The sequence below is a fragment of the Arachis hypogaea genome, chromosome 19, assembly GCF_003086295.3.
Source record: "Arachis hypogaea cultivar Tifrunner chromosome 19, arahy.Tifrunner.gnm2.J5K5, whole genome shotgun sequence".
NCBI lineage: Eukaryota > Viridiplantae > Streptophyta > Magnoliopsida > Fabales > Fabaceae > Arachis > Arachis hypogaea.
The window spans coordinates 88,146,192-88,168,877 of NC_092054.1; the positions used below are offsets into that span (position 1 = coordinate 88,146,192).

The 22,686-nt window shown below is 39.6% G+C and overlaps 1 non-coding gene across 1 annotated transcript; it reads right to left on the reverse strand.

Annotated features, from left to right (window-relative positions):
• Nucleotides 1-8,226: 8,226 nt before the first annotated feature.
• On the reverse strand, nt 8,227-8,330 carry LOC112781876 (small nucleolar RNA R71). Its single transcript, XR_003192626.1, has one exon. It is a non-coding gene; the product is annotated as a small nucleolar RNA R71 (small nucleolar RNA).
• Between the last annotated feature and the right edge of the window lie 14,356 nt (nt 8,331-22,686).

A 22,686-nucleotide genomic window follows, 5' to 3' on the forward strand; every position in this document is an offset into this window, starting at 1 on the left:
CTTTTCACTTGACACCTTCAGGCCACAAGCACATGGTTAGGGACAGCTTGAGTTAGCCGCTTAGGCCAGGATTTTATTCCTGTGGGCCCTCTTATCCATTAATGCTCAAAGCCTTGGATCCTTTTTACCCTTGCCTTTTGGTTTAAAGGGCTGTTGGCTTTTTCTGCTTGCTTTTTCTTTTTCTTTCTTTTTTTTCTTTATTATTTTTTTCGCCATTTTTTTTTTGCAAGCTTTGTCTATTCACTGCTTTTTATTGCTTCAAGAATCAATTTTATGATTTTTTAGATTATCAAATAACATTTCTCTTTTTTCTTTATTCTTTCAAGAGCCAACAGTTTTAACATTCATAAACAACAAATTCAAAAATATGCACTGTTCAAGCATTCATTCAGAAAACAAGAGGTATTGCCACCACATCAAAATAATTAAACTAATTTCAAGATAGAATTTGAAACCATGTACTTCTTGTTCTTTTGCAATTAAAGACATTTTTCATTTAAGAAAGGTGATGAATTCATAGGACATTCATAGTTTTAAGACATAGACACTAGACACTAATGATCATGTAATAAAAACACAAACATAGATAAGACATAAAGCATAATTTTTGAAAAACAAAAAAATAAGAACAAGGAAATTAAAGAACGGGTCCACCTTAGTGATGGCGGCTAGTTCCTCCTCTTGAAGATCTTATGGAGTGCTTGAACTCCTCAATGTCTCTTCCTTGCCTTTGTTGCTCCTCCCTCATGGCTCTTTGGTCTTCTCTAATTTCATGGAGGGGGATGGAATGCTCTTGGTGCTCCATCCTTAGTTGTCCCATGCTGGAACTTAATTCTCCTAGGGAGGTGTTAATTTGCTCCCAATAGTTTTGTGGAGGAAATTGCATCCCTTGAGGCATCTCAGGGATTTCATGATGAGGAATTTCCTCATGCTCTTGTTGAGGTCCATGAGTGGGCTCTCTTGTTTGCTCCATCCTTTTCTTAGTCATGGGCTTGTCCTCTTCAATGAGGATGTCTTCCTCTATGACAATTCCAGCTGAATTGCATAGGTGACAAATGAGATGAGGGAAGGCTAACCTTGCCAAAGTAGAAGACTTGTTCGCCACCTTGTAGAGTTCTAGGGATATGATCTCATGAACTTCTACTTCCTCTCCATTCATGATACTATGGATCATGATGGCCCGGTTTACAGTAACTTCAGACCGGTTGCTAGTAGGAATGATAGAGCGTTGGATGAACTCCAACCATCCCCTAGCCACGGGTTTGAGGTCAAGCCTTCTTAGTTGAACTGGCTTGCCTCTTGAATCTCTCTTCCATTGAGCGCCTTCCACACAAATGTCCCTAAGGACTTGGTCCAACCTTTGATCAAAGTTGACCCTTCTAGTGAAAGGGTGAGGATCTCCTTGCATCATTGGCAAGTTGAATGCTAGCCTCACATTTTCCGGACTAAAATCCAAGTATTTCTCCCGAACCATTGTGAGCCAATTCTTTGGGTTCGGGTTCATACTTTGGTCATGGTTCTTAGTGATCCATGCATTGGCATAGAACTCTTGAACTATTAAGATCCCGACTTGTTGAATGGGGATGGTGAGGATTTTCCAACCTCTTCTTCGAACTTCATGTCGGATCTCCGAATATTCGCTCTTCTTGAGCTTGAAGGGGACCTCGGGGATCACCTTTTTCTTGGCCACAACATCATAGAAGTGGTCTTGATGGACCTTTGAGATGAATCTCTCCGTCTCCCATGACTCGGAGGTGGAAGAAATTGCCTTCCCTTTCCTCTTTCTAGAGGTTTCTCCGGCCTTTGGTGCCATTGATGGTTATGAAAAAACAAAAAGCTTTACCTTTTCCCACACCAAACTTAGAAGATTTGCTCGTCCTCGAGCAAAAGAAGAAAGAAAAGAGTAGAAGAGGAAGAAATAGAGGAGATGGAGGTGAGAAGAGGGTTCGGCCAAGTGGGTAGTATTGTGTATATTGTGTGAAAATGAAGGTGGTAAGGAGGGGCATTTATAGGGTAAGGGAGAGAGGGTATTCGGCCATGTGTGGGTGGGTTTGGGAGGAAAATGGTTTGAATTTGAATAGTGAGGTAGGTGGGATTTTATGATCGATGGATGTGAGTGGTGAAGAGAGTATGGAGAAGAGGGTAAGATTTGATAGGTGAATGGTGTTTGGGGAAGAGGTATTGAGGTGATTGGTCAAGGGTGTATGCGAAAGAGTGTTATGGAAAGGTGTGAAAAGGAGAGAAGAAGAAGTGGGGTAGGTGGGGATCCTGTGGGGTCTACAGATCCTGAGGTGTCAAGGAATTTGAGTCCCTGCACCATTATGGTGTCTAAACGCCCATTCTGTGCCAAATCTGGCGTTTAATGCCAGCTCTGCTACCTTTCCTGGCGTTAAACGCCAGCCCTGCTACCTTTCTTGGCGTTAAACGCCACTCTGCTGCCCATTTCTGGCGTTAAACGCCAGCCAGATGCCCATTTCTGGCGTTTAATGCCAGCCTGTGCCAGACATCCCTTTTTGGCGTTAAACGCCCAGAGTGCTGCCTATTCTGGCGTTTAACGCCCAGAATGCTGCCAGGCTGGGCGTTAAATGCCAATTATGCTATCCTTACTGGCGTTTAAACGCCAGTATGCCTGTCCTCCAGGGTGTGCTATTTTTTATGCTAATTTTCATTCTATTTTTGATTTTTCAGTTGTTTTTGTGACTTCACATGATCATCAACCTAAAGAAAACATAAAATAACAATGGAAAACAAATAAATATAATTAAATAACATTGGGTTGCCTCCCAATAAGCGCTTCTTTAATGTCAGTAGCTTAATAGTGAAGCTCTTAGAGAGCTTCACAGAGACTTAGAGCTTGATGTTGGCCTCCCAACACCAAACTTAGAAGTTAATTGTGGGGCTCTATTTGACTATGTATTGAGAGAAGCTTTTCATGCTTCCTCTCCATGGTTACAGAAGAAGATCCTTGAGCCTTAAACACAAGGTAGTCCTCATTTAATTGCAGGACTAACTCTCCTCTATCCACATCAATCACAGCTCTTGCTGTAGCTAGGAAGGGTCTTCCAAGGATGATGGATTCATCTTCATCCTTCCCAGTCTCTAGGATTATGAAGTCAGCAGGGATGTAATAGCCTTCAACCTTCACTAAGACATCCTCTACAAGTCTGAAAGCCTGTTTTCTTGAATTGTCTGCCATCTCTAGTGAGATTCTTGCAGCTTGCACCTCAAAGCTCCCTAGTTTCTCTATTAAAGAATGGGGCATGAGGTTTATACTTGACCCAAGGTCACATAGAGCCTTCTTAAACGTCATGGTGCCTATGGTACAAGGTATTAAGAACTTTCCAGGATCATGTTTCTTCTGAGGTAATTTCAGTTGAACCAGATCATTCAGTTCATTGATGAGCAATGGGGGTTCATCCTCCCAAGTCTCATTAACAATTAACTTGGCATTCAGCTTCATAATTTCTCCTAGATACTGAGCAACTTGCTCTTCAACAATGTCTTCATCCTCTTCAGAGGAAGAATACTCATCAGATCTTATGAATGGCAACAGTAAGTTCAGTGGAATCTCTATGGTTTCTATACGAGCCTCAGATTCCTTTGGTTCCTCATTAGGGAACTCCTTGGAGGCCAGTGAACGTCCATTGAGGTCTTCCTTATTAGAAATCACTGCCTTTCCTTCCTCTCCAGGTTCGGCCATGTTGGTTATAGTTATGGCCTTGCACTCTCTTTTTGGATTCTCTTCTGTATTACTTGGGAGAGTACTAGGAGGGAGTTCAGTAACGTTCTTACTCGGCTGACCCACTTGTGACTCTAAATTTCTAATGGAGGACCTTGTTTCAGTCATGAAACTGAGAGTGGTATTAGATAGAGCAGAGACTACAGTTGCTAAGTTAGAGTGGCTCTACTTAGAATTCTCTCTCTGTTGCTGAGAAGATGGTGGAAAGGGTTTGCTATTGCCAAACCCGTTTCTTCCACCATTATTATTATTGAAGCCTTGATTAGGCTTCTATTGATCCTTCCATGAGAGATTAGGATGATTCCTCCTTGAAGGATTATAGGTGTTTCCATAGGATTCTCCCATGTAATTCACCTCTTCCATTGCAGGATTCTCAGGATCATAAGCTTCTCCTTCAGCGGAGGCTTCTTTAGTACTGCCTGATGCAGCTTGCATTTCAGTCAGACTCTGAGAAATCATATTGACTTGCTGAGTCAATATTTTGTTTTGAGCCAATATGGCATTCAGAGTATCAATCTCAAGAACTCCTTTCTTCTGAGTTGTCCCATTATTCACAGGATTCCTTTCAGAAGTGTACATGAACTGGTTATTTGCAACCATTTCAATGAGTTCCTGGGCTTCTGCAGGCGTCTTCTTCAGATGAAAAAATACTCCAGCAGAGTGGTCCAATGACATCTTGGACAATTCAGACAGACCATCATAGAATATACATATGATGCTCCATTCTGAAAATATGTCAAAGGGACATCTTCTGATCAATTGCTTGTATCTTTTCCAAGCTTCATAGAGGGATTCACCTTCCTTCTGTCTAAAGGTTTGGACTTCCAGTCTAAGCTTGCTCAATTTTTGAGGTGGAAAGAATTTGGCCAAGAAAGCATTGACCAACTTTTCCCAAGAGTTCAGGCTATCTTTAGGTTGTGAGTCCAACCCTGTCCTAGCTCTGTCTCTTACAGCAAAGGGGAAAAGCACAAGTCTGTAGACCTCAGGATTAACCCCATTGGTCTTAACAGTGTCACAGACTTGCAAGAATTTAGCTAAGAACTGATGAGGATCTTCCAATGGAAGTCCATGAAACTTGCAATTTCGCTGCATCAGAGAAACTAATTGAGGCTTAAACTCAAAGTTGTTTGCTCCAATTGCAGTAGTTGAGATGCTCCTTCCACAGAAGTCAGAAGAGGGTGCAATAAAGTCACCAAGCATCTTCCTTGCATCTCCACCATTGTTGTTGGGTTTGGCCATCTCTTCTTCTTTTTCGAAAAATTCTGTCAGGTCCTCTCCAGAGTGTTATGATTTAGCTTCTCTTAGCTTCCTCTTTAGAGTCCTTTTAGGTTCTGGATCAGCTTCAACAAGAATGTTTTTATCCTTGCTCCTGCTCATATGAAAAGAAGAGAACAGAAAAGAACAGGAATCCTCTATGTCACAGTGATGCCAGGGCATCTTGGCCAGTTTCACTGACCTTTTCTTTACTGTTTTTAGGATAATTTCATACATTTCTTTAGGAAATAAGCTAGTTTTGGGTAAATATTCACTTATGCCTTGATTCAAGCATACATTGTGCATTTTACATAATTTCATGAGGATTTTGCATAAGTTTAGTGACAAATATTATGTTGCATTACTCATGACTTGGACTAGAGCTTTGATGCACTTTATTGCTTAATTTCAGGACCAAAAAGGAAGCAAGAAAAGGGGAGGTAACTTGCAAGAATAATGAGAAAAGTGATTGCCAATAACATTCTCAAAAAGCCATCAATGCCCACGTTAGAGAGTCACGTTAACCAAGTTAACGTGAACTCTAACGTGGAGAAAAGAAGTTGAGCCAACGTTAGTGACACTCAACATTGTCACTAACGTTGGCAATTACTCATAAGTGGCCACGTTAGAAGCCACGTTAACTAGGTTAACATGGCCTCTAACGTTAAGGGGGGAAGAGAAGCCAACGTTAGTGACACTCAACATTGTCACTAACGTTGGCCTATGGTGCAAAGTACCACGTTAACTCCCACGTTAACTTGGTTAACGTGGGAACTAACGTAGAGGATGAAGAGTTGTCGACAACGTTAGTGACACTCAACATTATCACTAACGTTGAAGCAACCACACGACCCCCAAGAGTCACGTTAACTTCCACGTTAACTTGGTTAACGTGGAAGCTAACGATGAGAAATGAAGGATGAGCCAACGTTAGTGACACTCAACATTGTCACTAACGTTGGGATGGCTAAAGATGGCTACGTTAGAGGCCACGTTAACCTAGTTAACGTGGACTCTAACGTGAGACCCAGGGGCACATTGGAACGTTAGTGACAATGTTGAGTGTCACTAACGTTCTCGAAGGTTGGCAAGGACCACGTTAGAAGCCACGTTAACCTAGTTAACGTGGGCTTTAACGTGAAACAAGAAGGGGCACACTGGAACGTTAGTGACAATGTTGAGTGTCACTAACGTTCTCGAAGGATTAACAAGGCAACGTTAAAAGCCACGTTAACCTAGTTAACGTGGGTTTTAACGTAAGGCAAAGGGGTACATTGGAACGTTAGTGACAATGTTAAGTGTCACTAACGTTCTCGAACTTATATTCTCACTAAATATTAACACCCCTAACGTCCTGAGCTGAAGTCTCTGCCCACTTAGCACTTTCTCTCTGCAAGTAAAGCCAAGCCCAAATGAAGAAAAGAACTGCTTCAAACTCAAGATCCAAAGGCCCAAGACTTGAAGAGTAAACTAGAAGCTGAGAAGAGTAGTATATATAGGAGTAGCTTTGAATTGTAAAGGAGTTCTGGAGGCTGAGGGAACTACTCTCTGTATTTTACTTTCTTTGTAATTTCTAGTTTTATGATGTATTCTCCATCTTTGTTTTCATTTTCAAGAGCTATGAACAACTAAACCCCTTTCATTGGGTTAGGGAGCTCTGTTGTAATTTGATGGATCAATACTAATTTTCATTATTCTTCTTCTATCTTTCCTCTTGATTTTACTTGAAAGCTTTCGATCTTCATCCCATTAAGTAGTTATCTTGGAAGAGAAGCTATTCAAACTTGGATCTCTTTTGAACCTTGAAAGAGGAATGAAGAGATCAAGCTAGAAATGCTTTCTCATGCTGGACCAAATTGGGTTTGGATGGGTATGTGACTATAACCCTCTCAATACTTGGTTTGGGAAATGCATGTGGTATAATCAGTGACCATACTTCATCTCTTCTCATTAGCAATTGACCAAGGAATTGGCTATTGATCAAGATTTGAGAGATTGAATTGCAAGAAATTGTAATTCAATCACTTAAGATTGCCAAGGAGATCAATGAGTGCATTGATTGAGGAAGAGATGAAAATGAACTTGATCCGGAGAATTGCAACATCTCCTAAGCCCAATGAACTCCCCATCTCTGATCTTACCCATTCTCTTTAATTTCTGTCATTTACTTTTATGAGCAAATCCCCCATTCCCATTTACAATTCTGCAATTTATTTCCAGTCATTTACTTCCAGTCCTTTAATTCTAGCATTTACTTTTCTGTTATTTACATTCCCGCCATTTTAATTTCTGCAACTCTCAACCTAAACTCTGAATTCGCTCAACTAGAACATTCTTCTAATTAAAGTTGCTTGATCAATCAATCCCTGTGGGATTCGACCTCACTCTATTGTGAGTTTTTACTTGACGACAACTTCGGTACACTTGCCGAAGGGAGATTTGTTGAGAGACAAGTTTTTCGTGCATCAAGTTTATGGCGCCGTTGCCAAGGATTGATTGTGCATCAACAATGATTAAATTGGAAGATCACTAGATTGAGCATTTTTTATTTTGTGAATTTCATTTTTCTGTTTGAGTGATTTACTTTTTCTTTTAGTTAAACTTCTTCCCTTCTCCCTCTACCCGTTTGTTTTTCTTTGTTATTTTCAATTCTGTTTGCTAACCCACTAACTATTTGATATATTGCATCACCCACAACTAACAATAACTCTGACACAAATACTGTCTGCACCTATTTTCTTTGCTTGTACTTGTTAGTTGTATGACAGGGAGAAGAAAACATGGAAGAAAACATGGAAAATCATCATGAAGAAGAGACTCACAACCATGGCAGAGGAGGTGGAGCAAATCATGCTGGGGAGGATAGAAGAGTTTTAGGCTCTTACATCAATCCAAACCCAGGCAATTGTGGAAGTAGCATCCAAAAGCCAACAATCCATGCCAACAACTTTGAACTTAAACCACAGCTCATCACCCTTGTTCAGAACAACTGTTCGTTTGGAGGAAGTGTTCAAGAAGACCCCAATCAACATTTAACCACCTTCCTGAGAATATGTGACACAGTAAAGTCTAATGGTGTTTATCCTGACGCCTATAGACTGCTCTTATTTCCCTTCTCACTCAGGGACAAGGCAGCCAAGTGGCTGGAATCCTTTCCAAGGGAGAGCTTGACAACTTGGGAAGATGTGGTGAACAAATTCTTAGCAAGATTCTACCCTCCTCAACGAATCAATAGGCTGAGAGCTGAGGTTCAAACTTTCAGGCAACAAGATGGTGAGACTCTATATGAAGCATGGGAGAGGTTCAAGGACTTAACAAGGAGGTGTCCACCTGACATGTTCAACGAATGGGTCCAGCTGCACATTTTCTTTGAAGGGCTCTCTTATGAGTCAAAGAAGGCAGTAGACCATTCATCTGGAGGATCCTTGAACAAGAAAAAGACCATTGAGGAAGCCATAGATGTTATTGAAACAGTAGCAGAAAACGACTACTTCTATGCTTCCGAAAGAGGGAACACAAGAGGAGTGATGGAGCTAAACAATGTAGATGCTCTGTTGGCCTGAAACAATCTCATTACCCAGCAGCTGGCTGACCTCACCAAGAAGATGGAGAGGAACCAAGTAGCAGCAATCTCCACTTCGTCAACAACACAAAAAGGAGTGAATGAAGAAGCAGAGGGGAGTCAGGAGCAAGCCAATTACATTGGGAATTCACCAAGGAAAAACTATGATCCATACTCCAAGACTTACAACCCTGGATGGAGAAACCACCCAAACTTTGGGTGGGGAAGTGAGCAAGATCAAAAGCAATTCACCCAGAGGATATCTCAACACCCCCACAACAATACTTCTCCACACACTCATCAAAACCAAAACAGCACATCTGATCCGAACCACTCATCAATCGATGACAAGCTCTCTAAGATCGAAACCTTCATCGAAGGAATATGCAGAGACATTCAAGATAGTAAAGCATTCAGAGAGGAAGTGCAGTCAAACATGCATAATCAAAATGCTGCCATCACAAAACTAGAAACACAAATCAGCTATCTGTTTAAGCAGCTCCCTAACCACAATTTTTGCTATGATGCCCATTCAAGCAAAAGGGAGGAGTGTTAAGCTATCACACTTAGGAGTGGGAAGGAACTAAAGGAACATCCCCAAAAATCTCAAGAAGAAAGATCAAATGAAAAGGGAGAAGAGCAAGATGAAATGCAACCCCACACGCCAAGTCTGCAGAAAGAAAAAAAGATACCCCAACTGAACATCTCAAGAGCTCCATACCCCCAGCTATTGAAGAAAAAGGAAGATGACAACCAGTTCTTGAGATTTTTGGAAATCTTCAAGAAGCTACAAATCAACATACCATTTGCTGAAGCCATAGAACAAATGCCACTTTATGCCAAGTTTTTGAAGGAGCTAATGACTAAGAAGAGAAGCTGGAAGAACAATGAGACTGTGATACTAACTAAAGAGTGCAGTGCTATCATTCAGCATAAACTACCTCAGAAACTGAAGGATCCTGGGAGTTTTCAGATCCCTTGCATTATAGGAGAAATCACAGTAGAAAAGGCTCTCTGTGACTTAGGGGCCAGCATCAATTTGATGTCAGTAGCTATGATGAGAAAGATGAAAATTGAGGAGGCTAAACCAACAAAAATGGCTCTATAACTAGCAGACCGGTCGTTCAAATTCCCTCACAGGATAGTAGAGGATTTGCTAGTAAAAGTAGGAGATTTCATATTCCCAGCAGATTTTGTGGTGCTGGACATGCAGGAAGACGCCAAGACCTCCATCATCTTGGGAAGGCCATTCTTGGCCACTGCTGGAGCTGTCATTGATGTTCAGAAGGGTGACCTCACCCTGAGATTACACAATGAAAAGATGACATTCAATGTGTTCAAGGCCATGAGTTATCCACCGGAACAATTGGGGGAATGCATGAGGTTAGATGCACTAGAGGATGAAGTGGAGGAGAAATTTGAAGAAGATGAACCTGAAGAAAACGAGAGATTGGTGGAGGAAGAATCTGAATCAAGTGAAGAGGTAGTTACAGCAGAAATACATATACCAGATGCACCAAAGGAAGGGAACGAAAAATCAGAAGCACCCAAACCTGAACTCAAAGCATTGCCACCCACTCTCAAATATGCATATCTAGGAGAAAATGAAAACTACCCAGTGATCATAAATTCATCCCTCAGTCAAGATCAAGAGGACGAGCTACTCAAGGTGCTGCGGGAGCATAAGGATGCCATTGGATGGACCCTTGCTGACTTGAAAGGAATCAGTTCAGCCATATGCATGCATAAAATACTGTTGGAAGATGATGCCAAGCCATCAATTCAATCCCAAAGAAGGCTGAACCCAATCATGAAGGAAGTGGTACAGAAAGAGGTTATGAAGCTTTGGCAAGGAGGAGTCATATACCCAATTTCGAACAGCCCTTGGGTTAGCCCCATACATGTTGTGCCAAAGAAGGGAGGGATCACTGTGGTTACCAATGAGAAGAACGAGCTCATACCTACAAGGACCGTCACAGGATGGCGGATGTGCATAGACTACAGGAAACTAAATGAGGCTACACGAAAGGACCATTATCCCCTTCCATTCATGGATCAGATGTTGGAAAGACTTGCAGGGCACGCATATTATTATTTTCTCGACGGTTATTCAGGATATAACCAAATAGTGGTTGATCCAAGAGACCAAGAGAAAACCCTATTTACCTGTCCGTATGGAGTGTTTGCCTATTGGCGCATGCCATTTGGATTATGCAATGCCCCTGCAACTTTTCAACGCTGCATGCTTTCTATCTTTTCACATATGATAGAAAAATTCATTGAAGTTTTTATGGATGATTTCTCGGTATTCGGAGATTCTTTTCCTAGTTGCCTACATCACCTCGCCTTGGTATTGAAAAGATGCCAAGAGACCAATTTGGTCTTGAACTGGGAAAAATGCCACTTCATGATGACAGGAGGAATAGTCCTTGGTCACAAGGTCTCTCACCAAGGCATTGAGGTTGATAGAGCTAAAGTAGAACTTATTGAAAAACTACCCCCACCCAGTGATGTCAAGGCAATTAGAAGTTTTTTAGGGAATGCTGGTTTTTACAGAAGGTTCATTAAAGATTTTTCAAAGATAGCCAAGCCCTTAAGCAATCTCCTTGTATCTGATACACCATTCATCTTTGATGAAACATGCATGCTAGCATTTGCACATTTGAAAATGAGGTTATCCTATGCTCCTATCATTTCCCCACCTGATTGGAACCTACCATTTGAATTGATGTGTGATGCATCTGATTTTGCAGTTGGGGCAGTGTTAGGACAAAGGAAAGATAACCTAGTTCGTGTGATATACTATGCTAGCAAAGTCCTTAATGAAACTCAAAGAAATGATACCACTACTAAAAAGGAATTGCTAGCAATAGTTTTTGCATTTGACAAATTTAGATCATACCTCATTGGTGCTAAAGTGATTGTTTTTACAGATCACACAGCACTTAAGTATTTGTTTGTCAAGCAAGAATCAAAGCCAAGACTAATAAAGTGGATCTTACTGTTGCAGGAATTTGATATTGAAATCAGAGACAAGAAAGGAGTGGAGAACAAGGTGGTAGATCACCTCTCCAGAATCCCTCATGAGCAAGGTGGAGAAGATGATACAAATGTGAACGAGCTCTTCCCTGATGAGCAGTTGATGACAGTTCGCAAAGCACCATGGTTCGCAGATATTGCAAATCTCAAGGAAACTGGGGCATTACCCCCAGGGATCAATAAACATCAAAAGAGGAAGCTCATGAATGATGCAAAATACTTTGTTTGGGACGAGCCATATCTCTTCAAGAAATGTTCGGATGGAATTCTTAGAAGATGTGTTTCGGAAGAGGAAGGGAGAGAAGTCCTGTGGAACTGCCACGGTTCATGCTATGGCGGGCACTTTGGAGGGGACAGAACTGCAGCAAAGGTGTTACAAAGCGGATTCTTTTGGCCCACCCTTTTCAAGGATGCCAAGGAACTAGTAAAAAGCTGCAATGAATGCCAAAGAGCTGGAAACCTGCCTAAAAGAAATGCCATGCCACAAAATTTCATCTTGGAACTGGAACTGTTTGATGTGTGGGGGATTGATTTCATGGGACCATTCCCAACCTCATATGCAAACAAATACATCCTGGTAGCAGTGGATTATGTTTCCAAGTGGGTAGAGGCTATTGCAACCCCAACTAATGATAACAAGGTAGTCATGACCTTCCTCAGGAAGAATATCTTTAGCCGGTTTGGAGTCCCAAGAGCCCTCATCAGTGATGGAGGGAGCCACTTTTGTAACAAACCACTAGAAGCTCTCCTCTTACGATATGGGGTAAAACACAAAGTAGCCACACCTTACCATCCTCAAACAAGTGGGCAAACTGAGATATCCAACAGAGAGCTGAAGAGGATCCTGGAAAAGACTGTGGGTGCATCTAGAAAGGATTGGTCGAAGAAGTTGGATGATGCTCTTTGGGCATACAGAACAGCATTCAAAACTCCACTTGAAATGTCTCCATATCAACTAGTCTATGGGAAGGCTTGTCATTTACCATTGGAGCTAGAACACAAAGCTCTTTGGGCCATCAAGATACTAAATTTTGACAGCATTGCTGCTGGTGCAAAAAGGATCCTGCAGCTGCAAGAGATGGAGGAATTCAGGACTCAAGCCTATGAAAACACTAAGATGTATAAAGAGAAGGCAAAGAGAAAACATGACATGCATTTGGCACCCAGGAGTTTCGAAAAAGGGCAGCAAGTACTCCTTTACAATTCTAAATTAAGGCTGTTCCCAGGAAAACTCAAGTCGAGGTGGTCCGGACCTTTCATGGTTACAAAAGTATCACCATATGGCCACATCGAAATCACGGATGAAGGTTCAGGGAGGACGTTTACAGTGAATGGACAAAGACTCAAGCATTATTTGGGCAACATGGGGGAAAACTCCAGAGTAAAATACCACCTCAAGTAATCAAGGACTCGTCGAGCTAGCGATGATAAAAGAGCGCTCTGTTGGGAGGCAACCCAACCTCAGGTAGTTTCACTTTCATCTTTATTTCAATAAAAATCACAAAGTTGTTTCCCCTGTATTGTAAGGAGCTAAGTTTGGTGTTCCACACCAGAACAATCCAAGAGTGATAATGTAGTTCTAAGTTTGGTGTTCCACTAAAGGACATTGGTTAGAATTACACTCCACTCCAAAAGAACATTACTAGCTCCATCCAATCAAGAGAAACCACTTAGATGTAGTTAGACTATAGGTGATCATTCCTTTATTGATAACAAGATATGAGGGTCTCTGCATATATGCAATGTCTTGTACTGGGCAAAGAACTAAGTTTGGTGTTCACACACCAAATTGAGTTCAAGAGGCACAAGCATACATGTAAGCTAACTATATCTCAAGTGCTTTGGGAACAAGCAACTTCCAGTAACCTTGCAGGAATCTTATAAGGAAATGGTGCAACTTCACCCAAAGAAGCGAGGCAGCAAAAACTAGATGATGACAAAGAGAGAGGGGGACCAGAGATCATCAACCGAAGGTTGTATTGTTACCTAATTCCATTGTACTCAAAATTGTTGAAAGTTGGAAGCTCGAATGCACTTCTGATTTATAGTTACTCTTAGTTGAACCCTTTTTAAATTCTGTCTTTTAAGTTCTGAATAGGTCTATGTTCACTAGTCTTTATGTCACTGCATCATTACTTCCCTTTCTTGTAAGCTTGTCCCTTTTAAATCAAATCGAAGAAGAGAATGATTATGTTTTTAAAAGACCAAAGTAGGGTTCCTAATGTAGAGGTGCATTCATCAATCTTTGGGGTAGTCATAAGTTAGCTAAGTTGGTTCAACCACAAGGTTAGTAGGACAACTATCTATCCTGAATACTTGAATTTGGATATACTCATGAGACTAAGTTAATAACAAGATCCTAAGAAGAGAAAAGGGAAAGAACAATGGAAGTGAAAAACAAAAGAAAAAGAGTAAGCAACAAGGCTAGGCATCAATGGTTTTAATCTTGAGGCAAGTGTCTGTGGTGCTCCTGTGTGAGGGATCTACTTGGATGAATAAGCTCTTAGGGGTGCTTTATCACTTGGTAACTGAGGTTAACTAACCCGGGATTATCAGCTGAAAATCCACTATCAAGAGTAACCCTCACTACAGAGCATTTAGTAACCCAAAGAAGTGCTAGACACCAAGGTCTCAAGAAAAGAACATAAATAAACTATATGCCTGTAGTGTGTATGTATGGGGGAGAGACTTGAGGGAGTAAGTCCTTAGGGGTGCTTCAACACCTAGCACCTTGAACCAACTGGTTCGGGAGTGTTGGCTAAAAGCTTATCTTAAAGAGTTGCCCCCTTACAGAGCACTTAGCCTAAATAACACAAATAACCCCTGAAATAACAATAAAAGGATCAATGAATAAAAGTCTCATGAGATATAAACAAAGTAAGTGTTTAGGGACATGATAAAGGTCTGAAAGCCAGTAATGGAATGAACCTAAGTTGCTATGCATGAAACCACCATAAAATTAGTAATATGACTTCCACAAGGATGACTAATTCCTCTGGATATTCCATTCATCATTCTCTTGTTCCAGTACTTGCTTAGGGACAAGCAAGCTTTAAGTTTGGTGTTGTGATGCCAGGGCATCTTGGCTAGTTTCACTGACCTTTTCTTTACTGTTTTTAGGATAGTTTCATACATTTCTTTAGGGAATAAGCTAGTTTTGGGTAAATATTCACTTATGCCTTGATTCAAGCATACATTGTGCATTTTACATAATTTCATGAGGATTTTGCATAAGTTTAGTGACAAATATTATGTTGCATTACTCATGACTTGGACTAGAGCTTTGATGCACTTTATTGCTTGATTTCAGGACCAAAAAGGAAGCAAGAAAAGGGGAGGTAACTTGTAAGATTAATGAGAAAAGTGATTGCCAATAACATTCTCAAAAAGCCATCAATGCCCACGTTAGAGAGTCACGTTAACCAAGTTAACGTGAACTCTAACGTGGAGAAAAGAAGTTGAGCCAACGTTAGTGACACTCAACATTGTCACTAACGTTGGCAATTACTCATAAGTGGCCACGTTAGAAGCCACGTTAACCTAGTTAACGTGGCCTCTAACGTTAAGGGGGGGGGGGAAGAGAAGCCAACGTTAGTGACACTCAACATTGTCACTAACGTTGGCCTATGGTGCAAAGTACCACGTTAACTCCCACGTTAACTTGGTTAACGTGGGAACTAACGTAGAGGATGAAGAGTTGTCGACAACGTTAGTGACACTCAACATTGTCACTAACGTTGAAGCAACGACACGACCCCGAAGAGTCACGTTAACTTCCACGTTAACTTGGTTAACGTGGAAGCTAACGATGAGAAATGAAGGATGAGCCAACGTTAGTGACACTCAACATTGTCACTAACGTTGGGATGGCTAAAGATGGCTACGTTAGAGGCCACGTTAACCTAGTTAACGTGGACTCTAACGTGAGACCCAGGGGCACATTGGAATGTTAGTGACAATGTTGAGTGTCACTAACATTCTCGAAGGTTGGCAAGGACCACGTTAGAAGCCACGTTAACCTAGTTAACGTGGGCTTTAACGTGAAACAAGAAGGGGCACACTGGAACGTTAGTGACAATGTTGAGTGTCACTAACGTTCTCGAAGGATTAACAAGGCAATATTAAAAGCCACGTTAACCTAGTTAACGTGGGTTTTAACATAAGGCAAAGGGGTACATTGGAACGTTAGTGACAATGTTAAGTGTCACTAACGTTCTCGAACTTATATTCTCACTAAATATTAACACCCCTAACGTCCTGAGCTGAAGTCTCTGCCCACTTAGCACTTTCTCTCTGCAAGTAAAGCCAAGCCCAAATGAAGAAAAGAACTGCTTCAAACTCAAGATCCAAAGGCCCAAGACTTGAAGAGTAAACTAGAAGCTGAGAAGAGTAGTATATATAGGAGTAGCTTTGAATTGTAAAGGAGTTCTGGAGGCTGAGGGAACTACTCTCTGTATTTTACTTTCTTTGCAATTTCTTGTTTTATGATGTATTCTCCATCTTTGTTTTCATTTTCAAGAGCTATGAACAACTAAACCCCTTTCATTGGGTTAGGGAGCTCTATTGTAATTTGATGGATCAATACTAATTTTCATTATTCTTCTTCTATCTTTCCTCTTGATTTTACTTGAAAGCTTTCGATCTTCATCCCATTGAGTAGTTATCTTGGAAGAGAAGCTATTCAAACTTGGATCTCTTTTGAACCGTGAAAGAGGAATGAAGAGATCAAGCTAGAAATGCTTTCTCATGCTGGACCAAATTGGGTTTGGATGGGTATGTGACTATAACCCTCTCAATACTTGGTTTGGGAAATGCATGTGGTATAATCAGTGACCATACTTCATCTCTTCTCATGAGCAATTGACCAAGGAATTGGCTATTGATCAAGATTTGAGAGATTGAATTGCAAGAAATTGTAATTCAATCACTTAAGATTGCCAAGGAGATCAATGAGTGCATTGATTGAGGAAGAGATGAAAATGAACTTGATCCGGAGAATTGCAACATCTCCTAAGCCCAATGAACTCCCCATCTCTGATCTTACCCATTCTCTTTAATTTCTGTCATTTACTTTTATGAGCAAATCCCCCATTCCCATTTACAATTCTGCAATTTATTTCCGGTCATTTACTTCCATTCCTTTAATTCTAGCATTTACTTTTCTGTTATTTACATTCCCGCCATTTTAATTTCTGCAACTCTCAACCCAAACTCTGGATTTGCTCAACTAGAACATTCTTCTAATTAAAGTTGCTTGATCAATCAATCCCTGTGGGATTCGACCTCACTCTATTGTGAGTTTTTACTTGACGACAACTTCGGTACACTTGCCGAAGGGAGATTTGTTGAGAGACAAGTTTTCCATGCATCACACAGTATAGAGATTCCTTTATGTGAGTAGAAGAATAGAAGGGTAGAATGAAGAAGAGAGAAGATGAAGAATTCGAACACAGAGAGTGAGAGAGGGTTCGAATTATAAGAAGAAGAGAAGCTTTAGTAAATAAATAAATAAATAGAAAGAGATGAGAGAGAGAGAGTTCTAATTTTAAATTAAAATAAAAGGAAAATATTTTTGTTTTTATTTTAATTATTGGTTAGTATTCGAAAATTTAAAAAGAGAAATAAAATAAAATTAAAATTTAAAATAATTAGTTAATTTAAAAATAATTTTGAAAAGGTGACGAGGAGTGTTTGAAAATTAAAGAAAGAAAAGTAGTTAGGTGGTTTTGAAAAAGATATGATTGAAATAGTAAACTTTTAAAATCAAACAAAAAGTCAAGTAGTTAATTGAAAAAAATTTGAAAATCAATTTTGAAAAGATAAGAGGTTAGAGAAGATTTTGAAATTGATTTTGAAAATTATATGATTGAAGATCATTTTGAAAAAGATTTGAAAAGAAAATTAAAAAGATTTGATTTTTGAAATTAACGTTGATTACTTGACTAATAAGAAAGTAAAAGATATGATTTTAGAATTTCAAGATTGATCTTTTCTTAATAGGCAAGTAACAACTTGAGATTTTTGAATCAAAATATTAATTGTTAGCATTAATTTCGAAAATAAAAATAAGAAAAAGATTTTGAAAATCAATTTTTAAAAGTTTTCGAAAATAAAATAAAAAAATACAAAAGGTTTGATTTTTTTAAAAAGATTTGAAAAAGATAGAATTTTTAATTTGAAATTTTGACTTGACTAATAAGAAATAACTAAATTTTAAAATTTTATGACTAAATCAATTCAAATTTTCGAAATTTATGAGTGAAATAAGGGAAAGATATTTTTTTATTTTTGAATTTTTAATGAGGAAAGAGAAAAACATAAAAAGTGATGCAAATCACAAGAAAGATCGAAACTAATAATGCATGCAAGAACACTTTGAATGTCAAGATGAACACCAAGAACACTTTAAAGATCATGATGAACATCAAGAACTTATTTTTAAAAATTTTTAAGAAAAGAAAAACATGCAAGACACTAAACTTAAAAATTTTATTCTTTAGACACTAATAATTCAAGAATGCATATGAAAAACAAGAAATGACACCAAACAAAAAAATTTAAAGATCAAACAAAGAGAATCATCAAGAACAACTTGAAGATCATGAAGAACAAAACTCAATGCATGGATTTTCGAAAATAAGAAAAATGCAGTTGACGCCAAACTTAAAATTTGACACTAGACTCAAACAAGAAACACAAAATTTTTGGTTTTTATGATTTTATGAAAATTTTGTTGTATTTTTCGAAAATTATTTTCAAAAAGAAAATAAAGAAATTCAAAATTTTTAATACGAATTTCATGAATCATGCAATGTTAGTCTAAAGCTTCAGTCTAAAAAGATTAGACATGGCTAGCCAAGCTTCAGCAGGACATTGCATACAACAGCCAAATTGATGGGAATCAACTAGCTCCTGTGATGATAAAGGCATCATCTGAAACTCTCAAATTCATTCTTAAAAATTCTGAAGAATTTTTAGAAAACTAAACATTTTATTTTGTTCTTCAGAAAAAAATATTTTTATTTATTAATATTATTTTTTTTTGAAAATTAAAACAAAAAGCTTTAAACATAAAATAAAAATACCTAATCTGAGCAACAAGATGAACCGTCAGTTATCCAAACTCGAACAATCCCCGGCAACGGCGCCAAAAACTTGGTGCACGAAATTGTGATCTCAATGGTGCCAACAACTTGGTACGTGGTGCGCATAAATTGTGATTACACTTTAATTATGTAAAATTCATCGCTCTTTCTTTCCCTGGTAATGGCGCCAAAAACATGATGCCAATACCATGGTTCACAACTTTGCACAACTAACCAGCAAGTGCACTGGGTCGTCCAAGTAATACCTTACGTGAGTAAGGGTCGAATCCCACGGAGATTGTTGGTATGAAGCAAGCTATGGTCACCTTGTAAATCTCAGTCAGGCAGATATAAATTGATAATGGTGTTTTCGAATAATAATTAAATAAACATAGAATAAAGGATAGAAATACTTATGTAAATCATTGGTGAGAATTTCAGATAAGTGAATAGAGATGCTTTCGTTCCTCTGAACCTCTGCTTTCCTGCTATCTTCATCCAATCAGTCTTACTACTTTCCATGGCTGGCTTTATGTGATACATCACCATTGTCAATGGCTACTTTCGGTCTTCTCTCGGGAAAATGATCCAAATGCCCTGTCACGGCACGGCTAATCGTCTGGAGGCATCACCCTTGTCAATGGCTTCATCTTATCCTCTCAGTGAAAATGGTCAACGCACCCTGTCACGGCACGGCTATTCATCTGTCGGTTCTTGATCATGCTGGAATAGGATTTACTATCCTTTTGCGTCTGTCACTACGCCCAGCAATCGCGAGTTTGGAGCTCGTCACAGTCATTCAATCATTTAATCCTACTCGGAATACCACAGACAAGGTTTAGACCTTCCGGATTCTCTTGAATGCCGCCATCATTCTAGCTTACACCACGAAGATTCCGATTAAGAGATCTAAGAGATACTCATTCAATCGAAGGTAGAACGGAAGTGGTTGTCAGGCACGCGTTCATAGGGAATGATGATGATTGTCACGTTCATCACATTCAGGTTGAAGAGCGAATGAATATCTTAGAAGTGAAATAAGACGAATTGAATAGAAAACAGTAGTACTTTGCATTAATCTTTGAGGAACAGCAGAGCTCCACACCTTAATCTATGGAGTGCAGAAACTCTACTGTTGAAAATACATAAGTGAATGGTCCAGGCATGGCCGAATGGCCAGCCCTTCTGATCTAAGAACCAGGCGTCCAAAGATGATCAAAAGATCCCTAATACAGTAGTAAAAGGTCCTATTTATAATAAACTAGCTACTAGGGTTTACAGAAGTAAGTAATTGATGCATAAATCCACTTTCGGGGCCCACTTGGTGTGTGCTTGGGCTGAGCTTGAGTGTTGCACGTGTAGAGGTCCTCCTTGGAGTTGAACGCCAGCTTTTGTGCCAGTTTGGGCGTTCAACTCTGGTTTTGGCTCCTTTTCTGGCGCTGGACGCCAGAATTGGGTAGAGAGCTGGTGTTGAACGCCAGTTTGCGTCATCTATTCTTGGCCAAAGTATGGATTATTATATATTTCTGGAAAGCCCTAGATGTCTACTTTCCAACGCAATTGGAAGCGCGCCATTTCGAGTTCTGTAGCTCTAGAAAATCTACTTTGAGTGCAGGGAGGTTAGAATCCAATAGCATCAGCAGTCCTTCTTCAACCTCTGAATCTGATTTCTGCTCAAGTCCCTCAATTTCAGCCAGAAAATACCTGAAATCACATAAAAACACACAAACTCATAGTAAAGTCCAGAAATGTGAATTTAACATAAAAACTAATGAAAACATCCCTAAAAGTAACTAGATCCTACTAAAAACATACTAAAAACAATGCCAAAAAGCGTATAAATTATCCGCTCATCACAACACCAAACTTAAATTGTTGCTTGTCCCCAAGCAACTGAAAATCAAATAGGATAAAAAGAAGAGAATATACTATAAATTCCAAATCATCAATGAAACATAGCTTCAATCATATGAGCGGGACTTATAGCTTTTTGCCTCTTGAATAGTTTTGGCATCTCACTTTATCCCTTGAGGTTCAGAATGATTGGCATCTATAGGAACTCAGAGTTCAGATAGTGTTATTGATTCTCCTAGTTCAGTATGATGATTCTTGAACACAACTATTTTATGAGTCTTGGCCGTGGCCCTAAGCACTTTGTTTTCCAGTATTACCACCGGATACATAAATGCTACAGACACATAATTGGGTGAACCTTTTCAGATTGTGACTCAGCTTTGCTAAAGTCCCCAACTAGAGGTGTCCAGGGTTCTTAAGCACACTCTTTTTTTGCTTTGGACCTTGACTTTAACCGCTCAGTCTCAAGTTTTCACTTGACACCTACACGCCACAAGCACATGGTTAGGGACAGCTTGGTTTAGCCGCTTAGACCGGAATTTTATTCCTTTAGGCCCTCCTATCCACTGATGCTCAAAGCCTTGGGATCCTTTTTATTTGCACTTGCCTTTTGGTTTTAAGGGTTATTGGCTTTTTGCTCTTGCCTCTTGGTTTTAAGAGCTTTTGGCTTTTTCTACTTGCTTTTTCTTTCTATATTTTTTTTTTCGCCTAATTTTTTTTTCTACAACCTTTGTTCTTTGCTGCTTTTTCTTGCTTCAAGAATCATTTTTATGATTTTTCAGATTATCAAATAACATGTCTCCTAGTCATCATTCTTTCAAGAGCCAACATATTTAACATTCTTAAACAACAACTTCAAAAGACATATGCACTGTTCAAGCATACATTCAGAAAACAAGAAGCATTGTCACCACATCAATATAATTAAACTAAGTTCAAGGATAAATTTGAAAATTATGTACTTCTTGTTCTTTTGAATTAAAACATTTTTCATTTAAGAGAGGTGATGGATTCATAGGACATTCATAACTTTAAGACATAGTTACTAACTACTAATGATCATGTAATGAAGACACAAACATAGATAAACACATAGCATAGACAACGAAAAACAGAAGAGATAAGAACAAGGAATGAATCCACCTTAGTGATGGTGGCGTTTCCTTCTTGAGGAACCAATGATGTCCTTGAGCTCTTCTATGTCTCTTCCTTGTCTTTGTTGCTCCTCCCTCATTGCTTTTGGATTTTCTCTTATTTCATGAAGCATGATGGAGTTCTCTTGATGTTCTACCCTTAGTTGTCCCATATTGGAACTCAATTCTCCTAGGGAGGTGTTGATTTGCTCCCAATAGTTTTGTGGAGGAAAGTGCATTTGAGGCATCTCCGGGATCTCATGGTGATGAGCTTCTTGTGCCTCTTGAGCTCCATAAATGGGCTCTCTTGCTTGCTCCATCTTCTTCTTAGTGATGGGCTTGTCCTCTTTAATGAGGAAATCTCCCTCTATGTCAATCCCAGCCGAATTGCATAGGTGGAAAATGAGGTGAGGAAAGGCTAACCTTGCCATAGTGGAGGACTTGTCAGCCACCTTGTAGAGTTCTTGAGGTATAATCTCATGAACTTCCACCTCTTCTCCAATCATGATGCTATGGATCATGATGGCCCGGTCTATAGTAACTTTAGACCGGTTGCTAGTGGGAATGATTAAGCATTGAATGAACTCCAACCATCCTCTAGCTATAGGCTTGAGGTCTAATCTTCTTAGTTGAACCGGCTTGCCTTTGGAGTCAATCTTCCATTGAGATCCTTCCACACATATGTCCATAAGGACTTGGTCCAACCTTTGATTAAAGTTGACCCTTCTAGTGTAGGGGCGTTCATCTCCTTGCATCATGGGCAAGTTAAACGCCAACCTCACATTCTCCGGACTAAAATCTAAGTATTTCCCCCGAACCATTGTAACATAGTTCTTTGGATCCGGGTTCTTACTTTGATAATGGTTCTTGGTGATCCATGCATTGGCATAGAACTCTTGAACCATTAGGATGCCGACTTGTTGGATGGGATTTGTTAGAACTTCCCAACCTCTTCTTTGAATTTCATGTCGGATCTCCGGATACTCATTTCTTTTGAGTTTGAAAGGGACCTCAGGGATC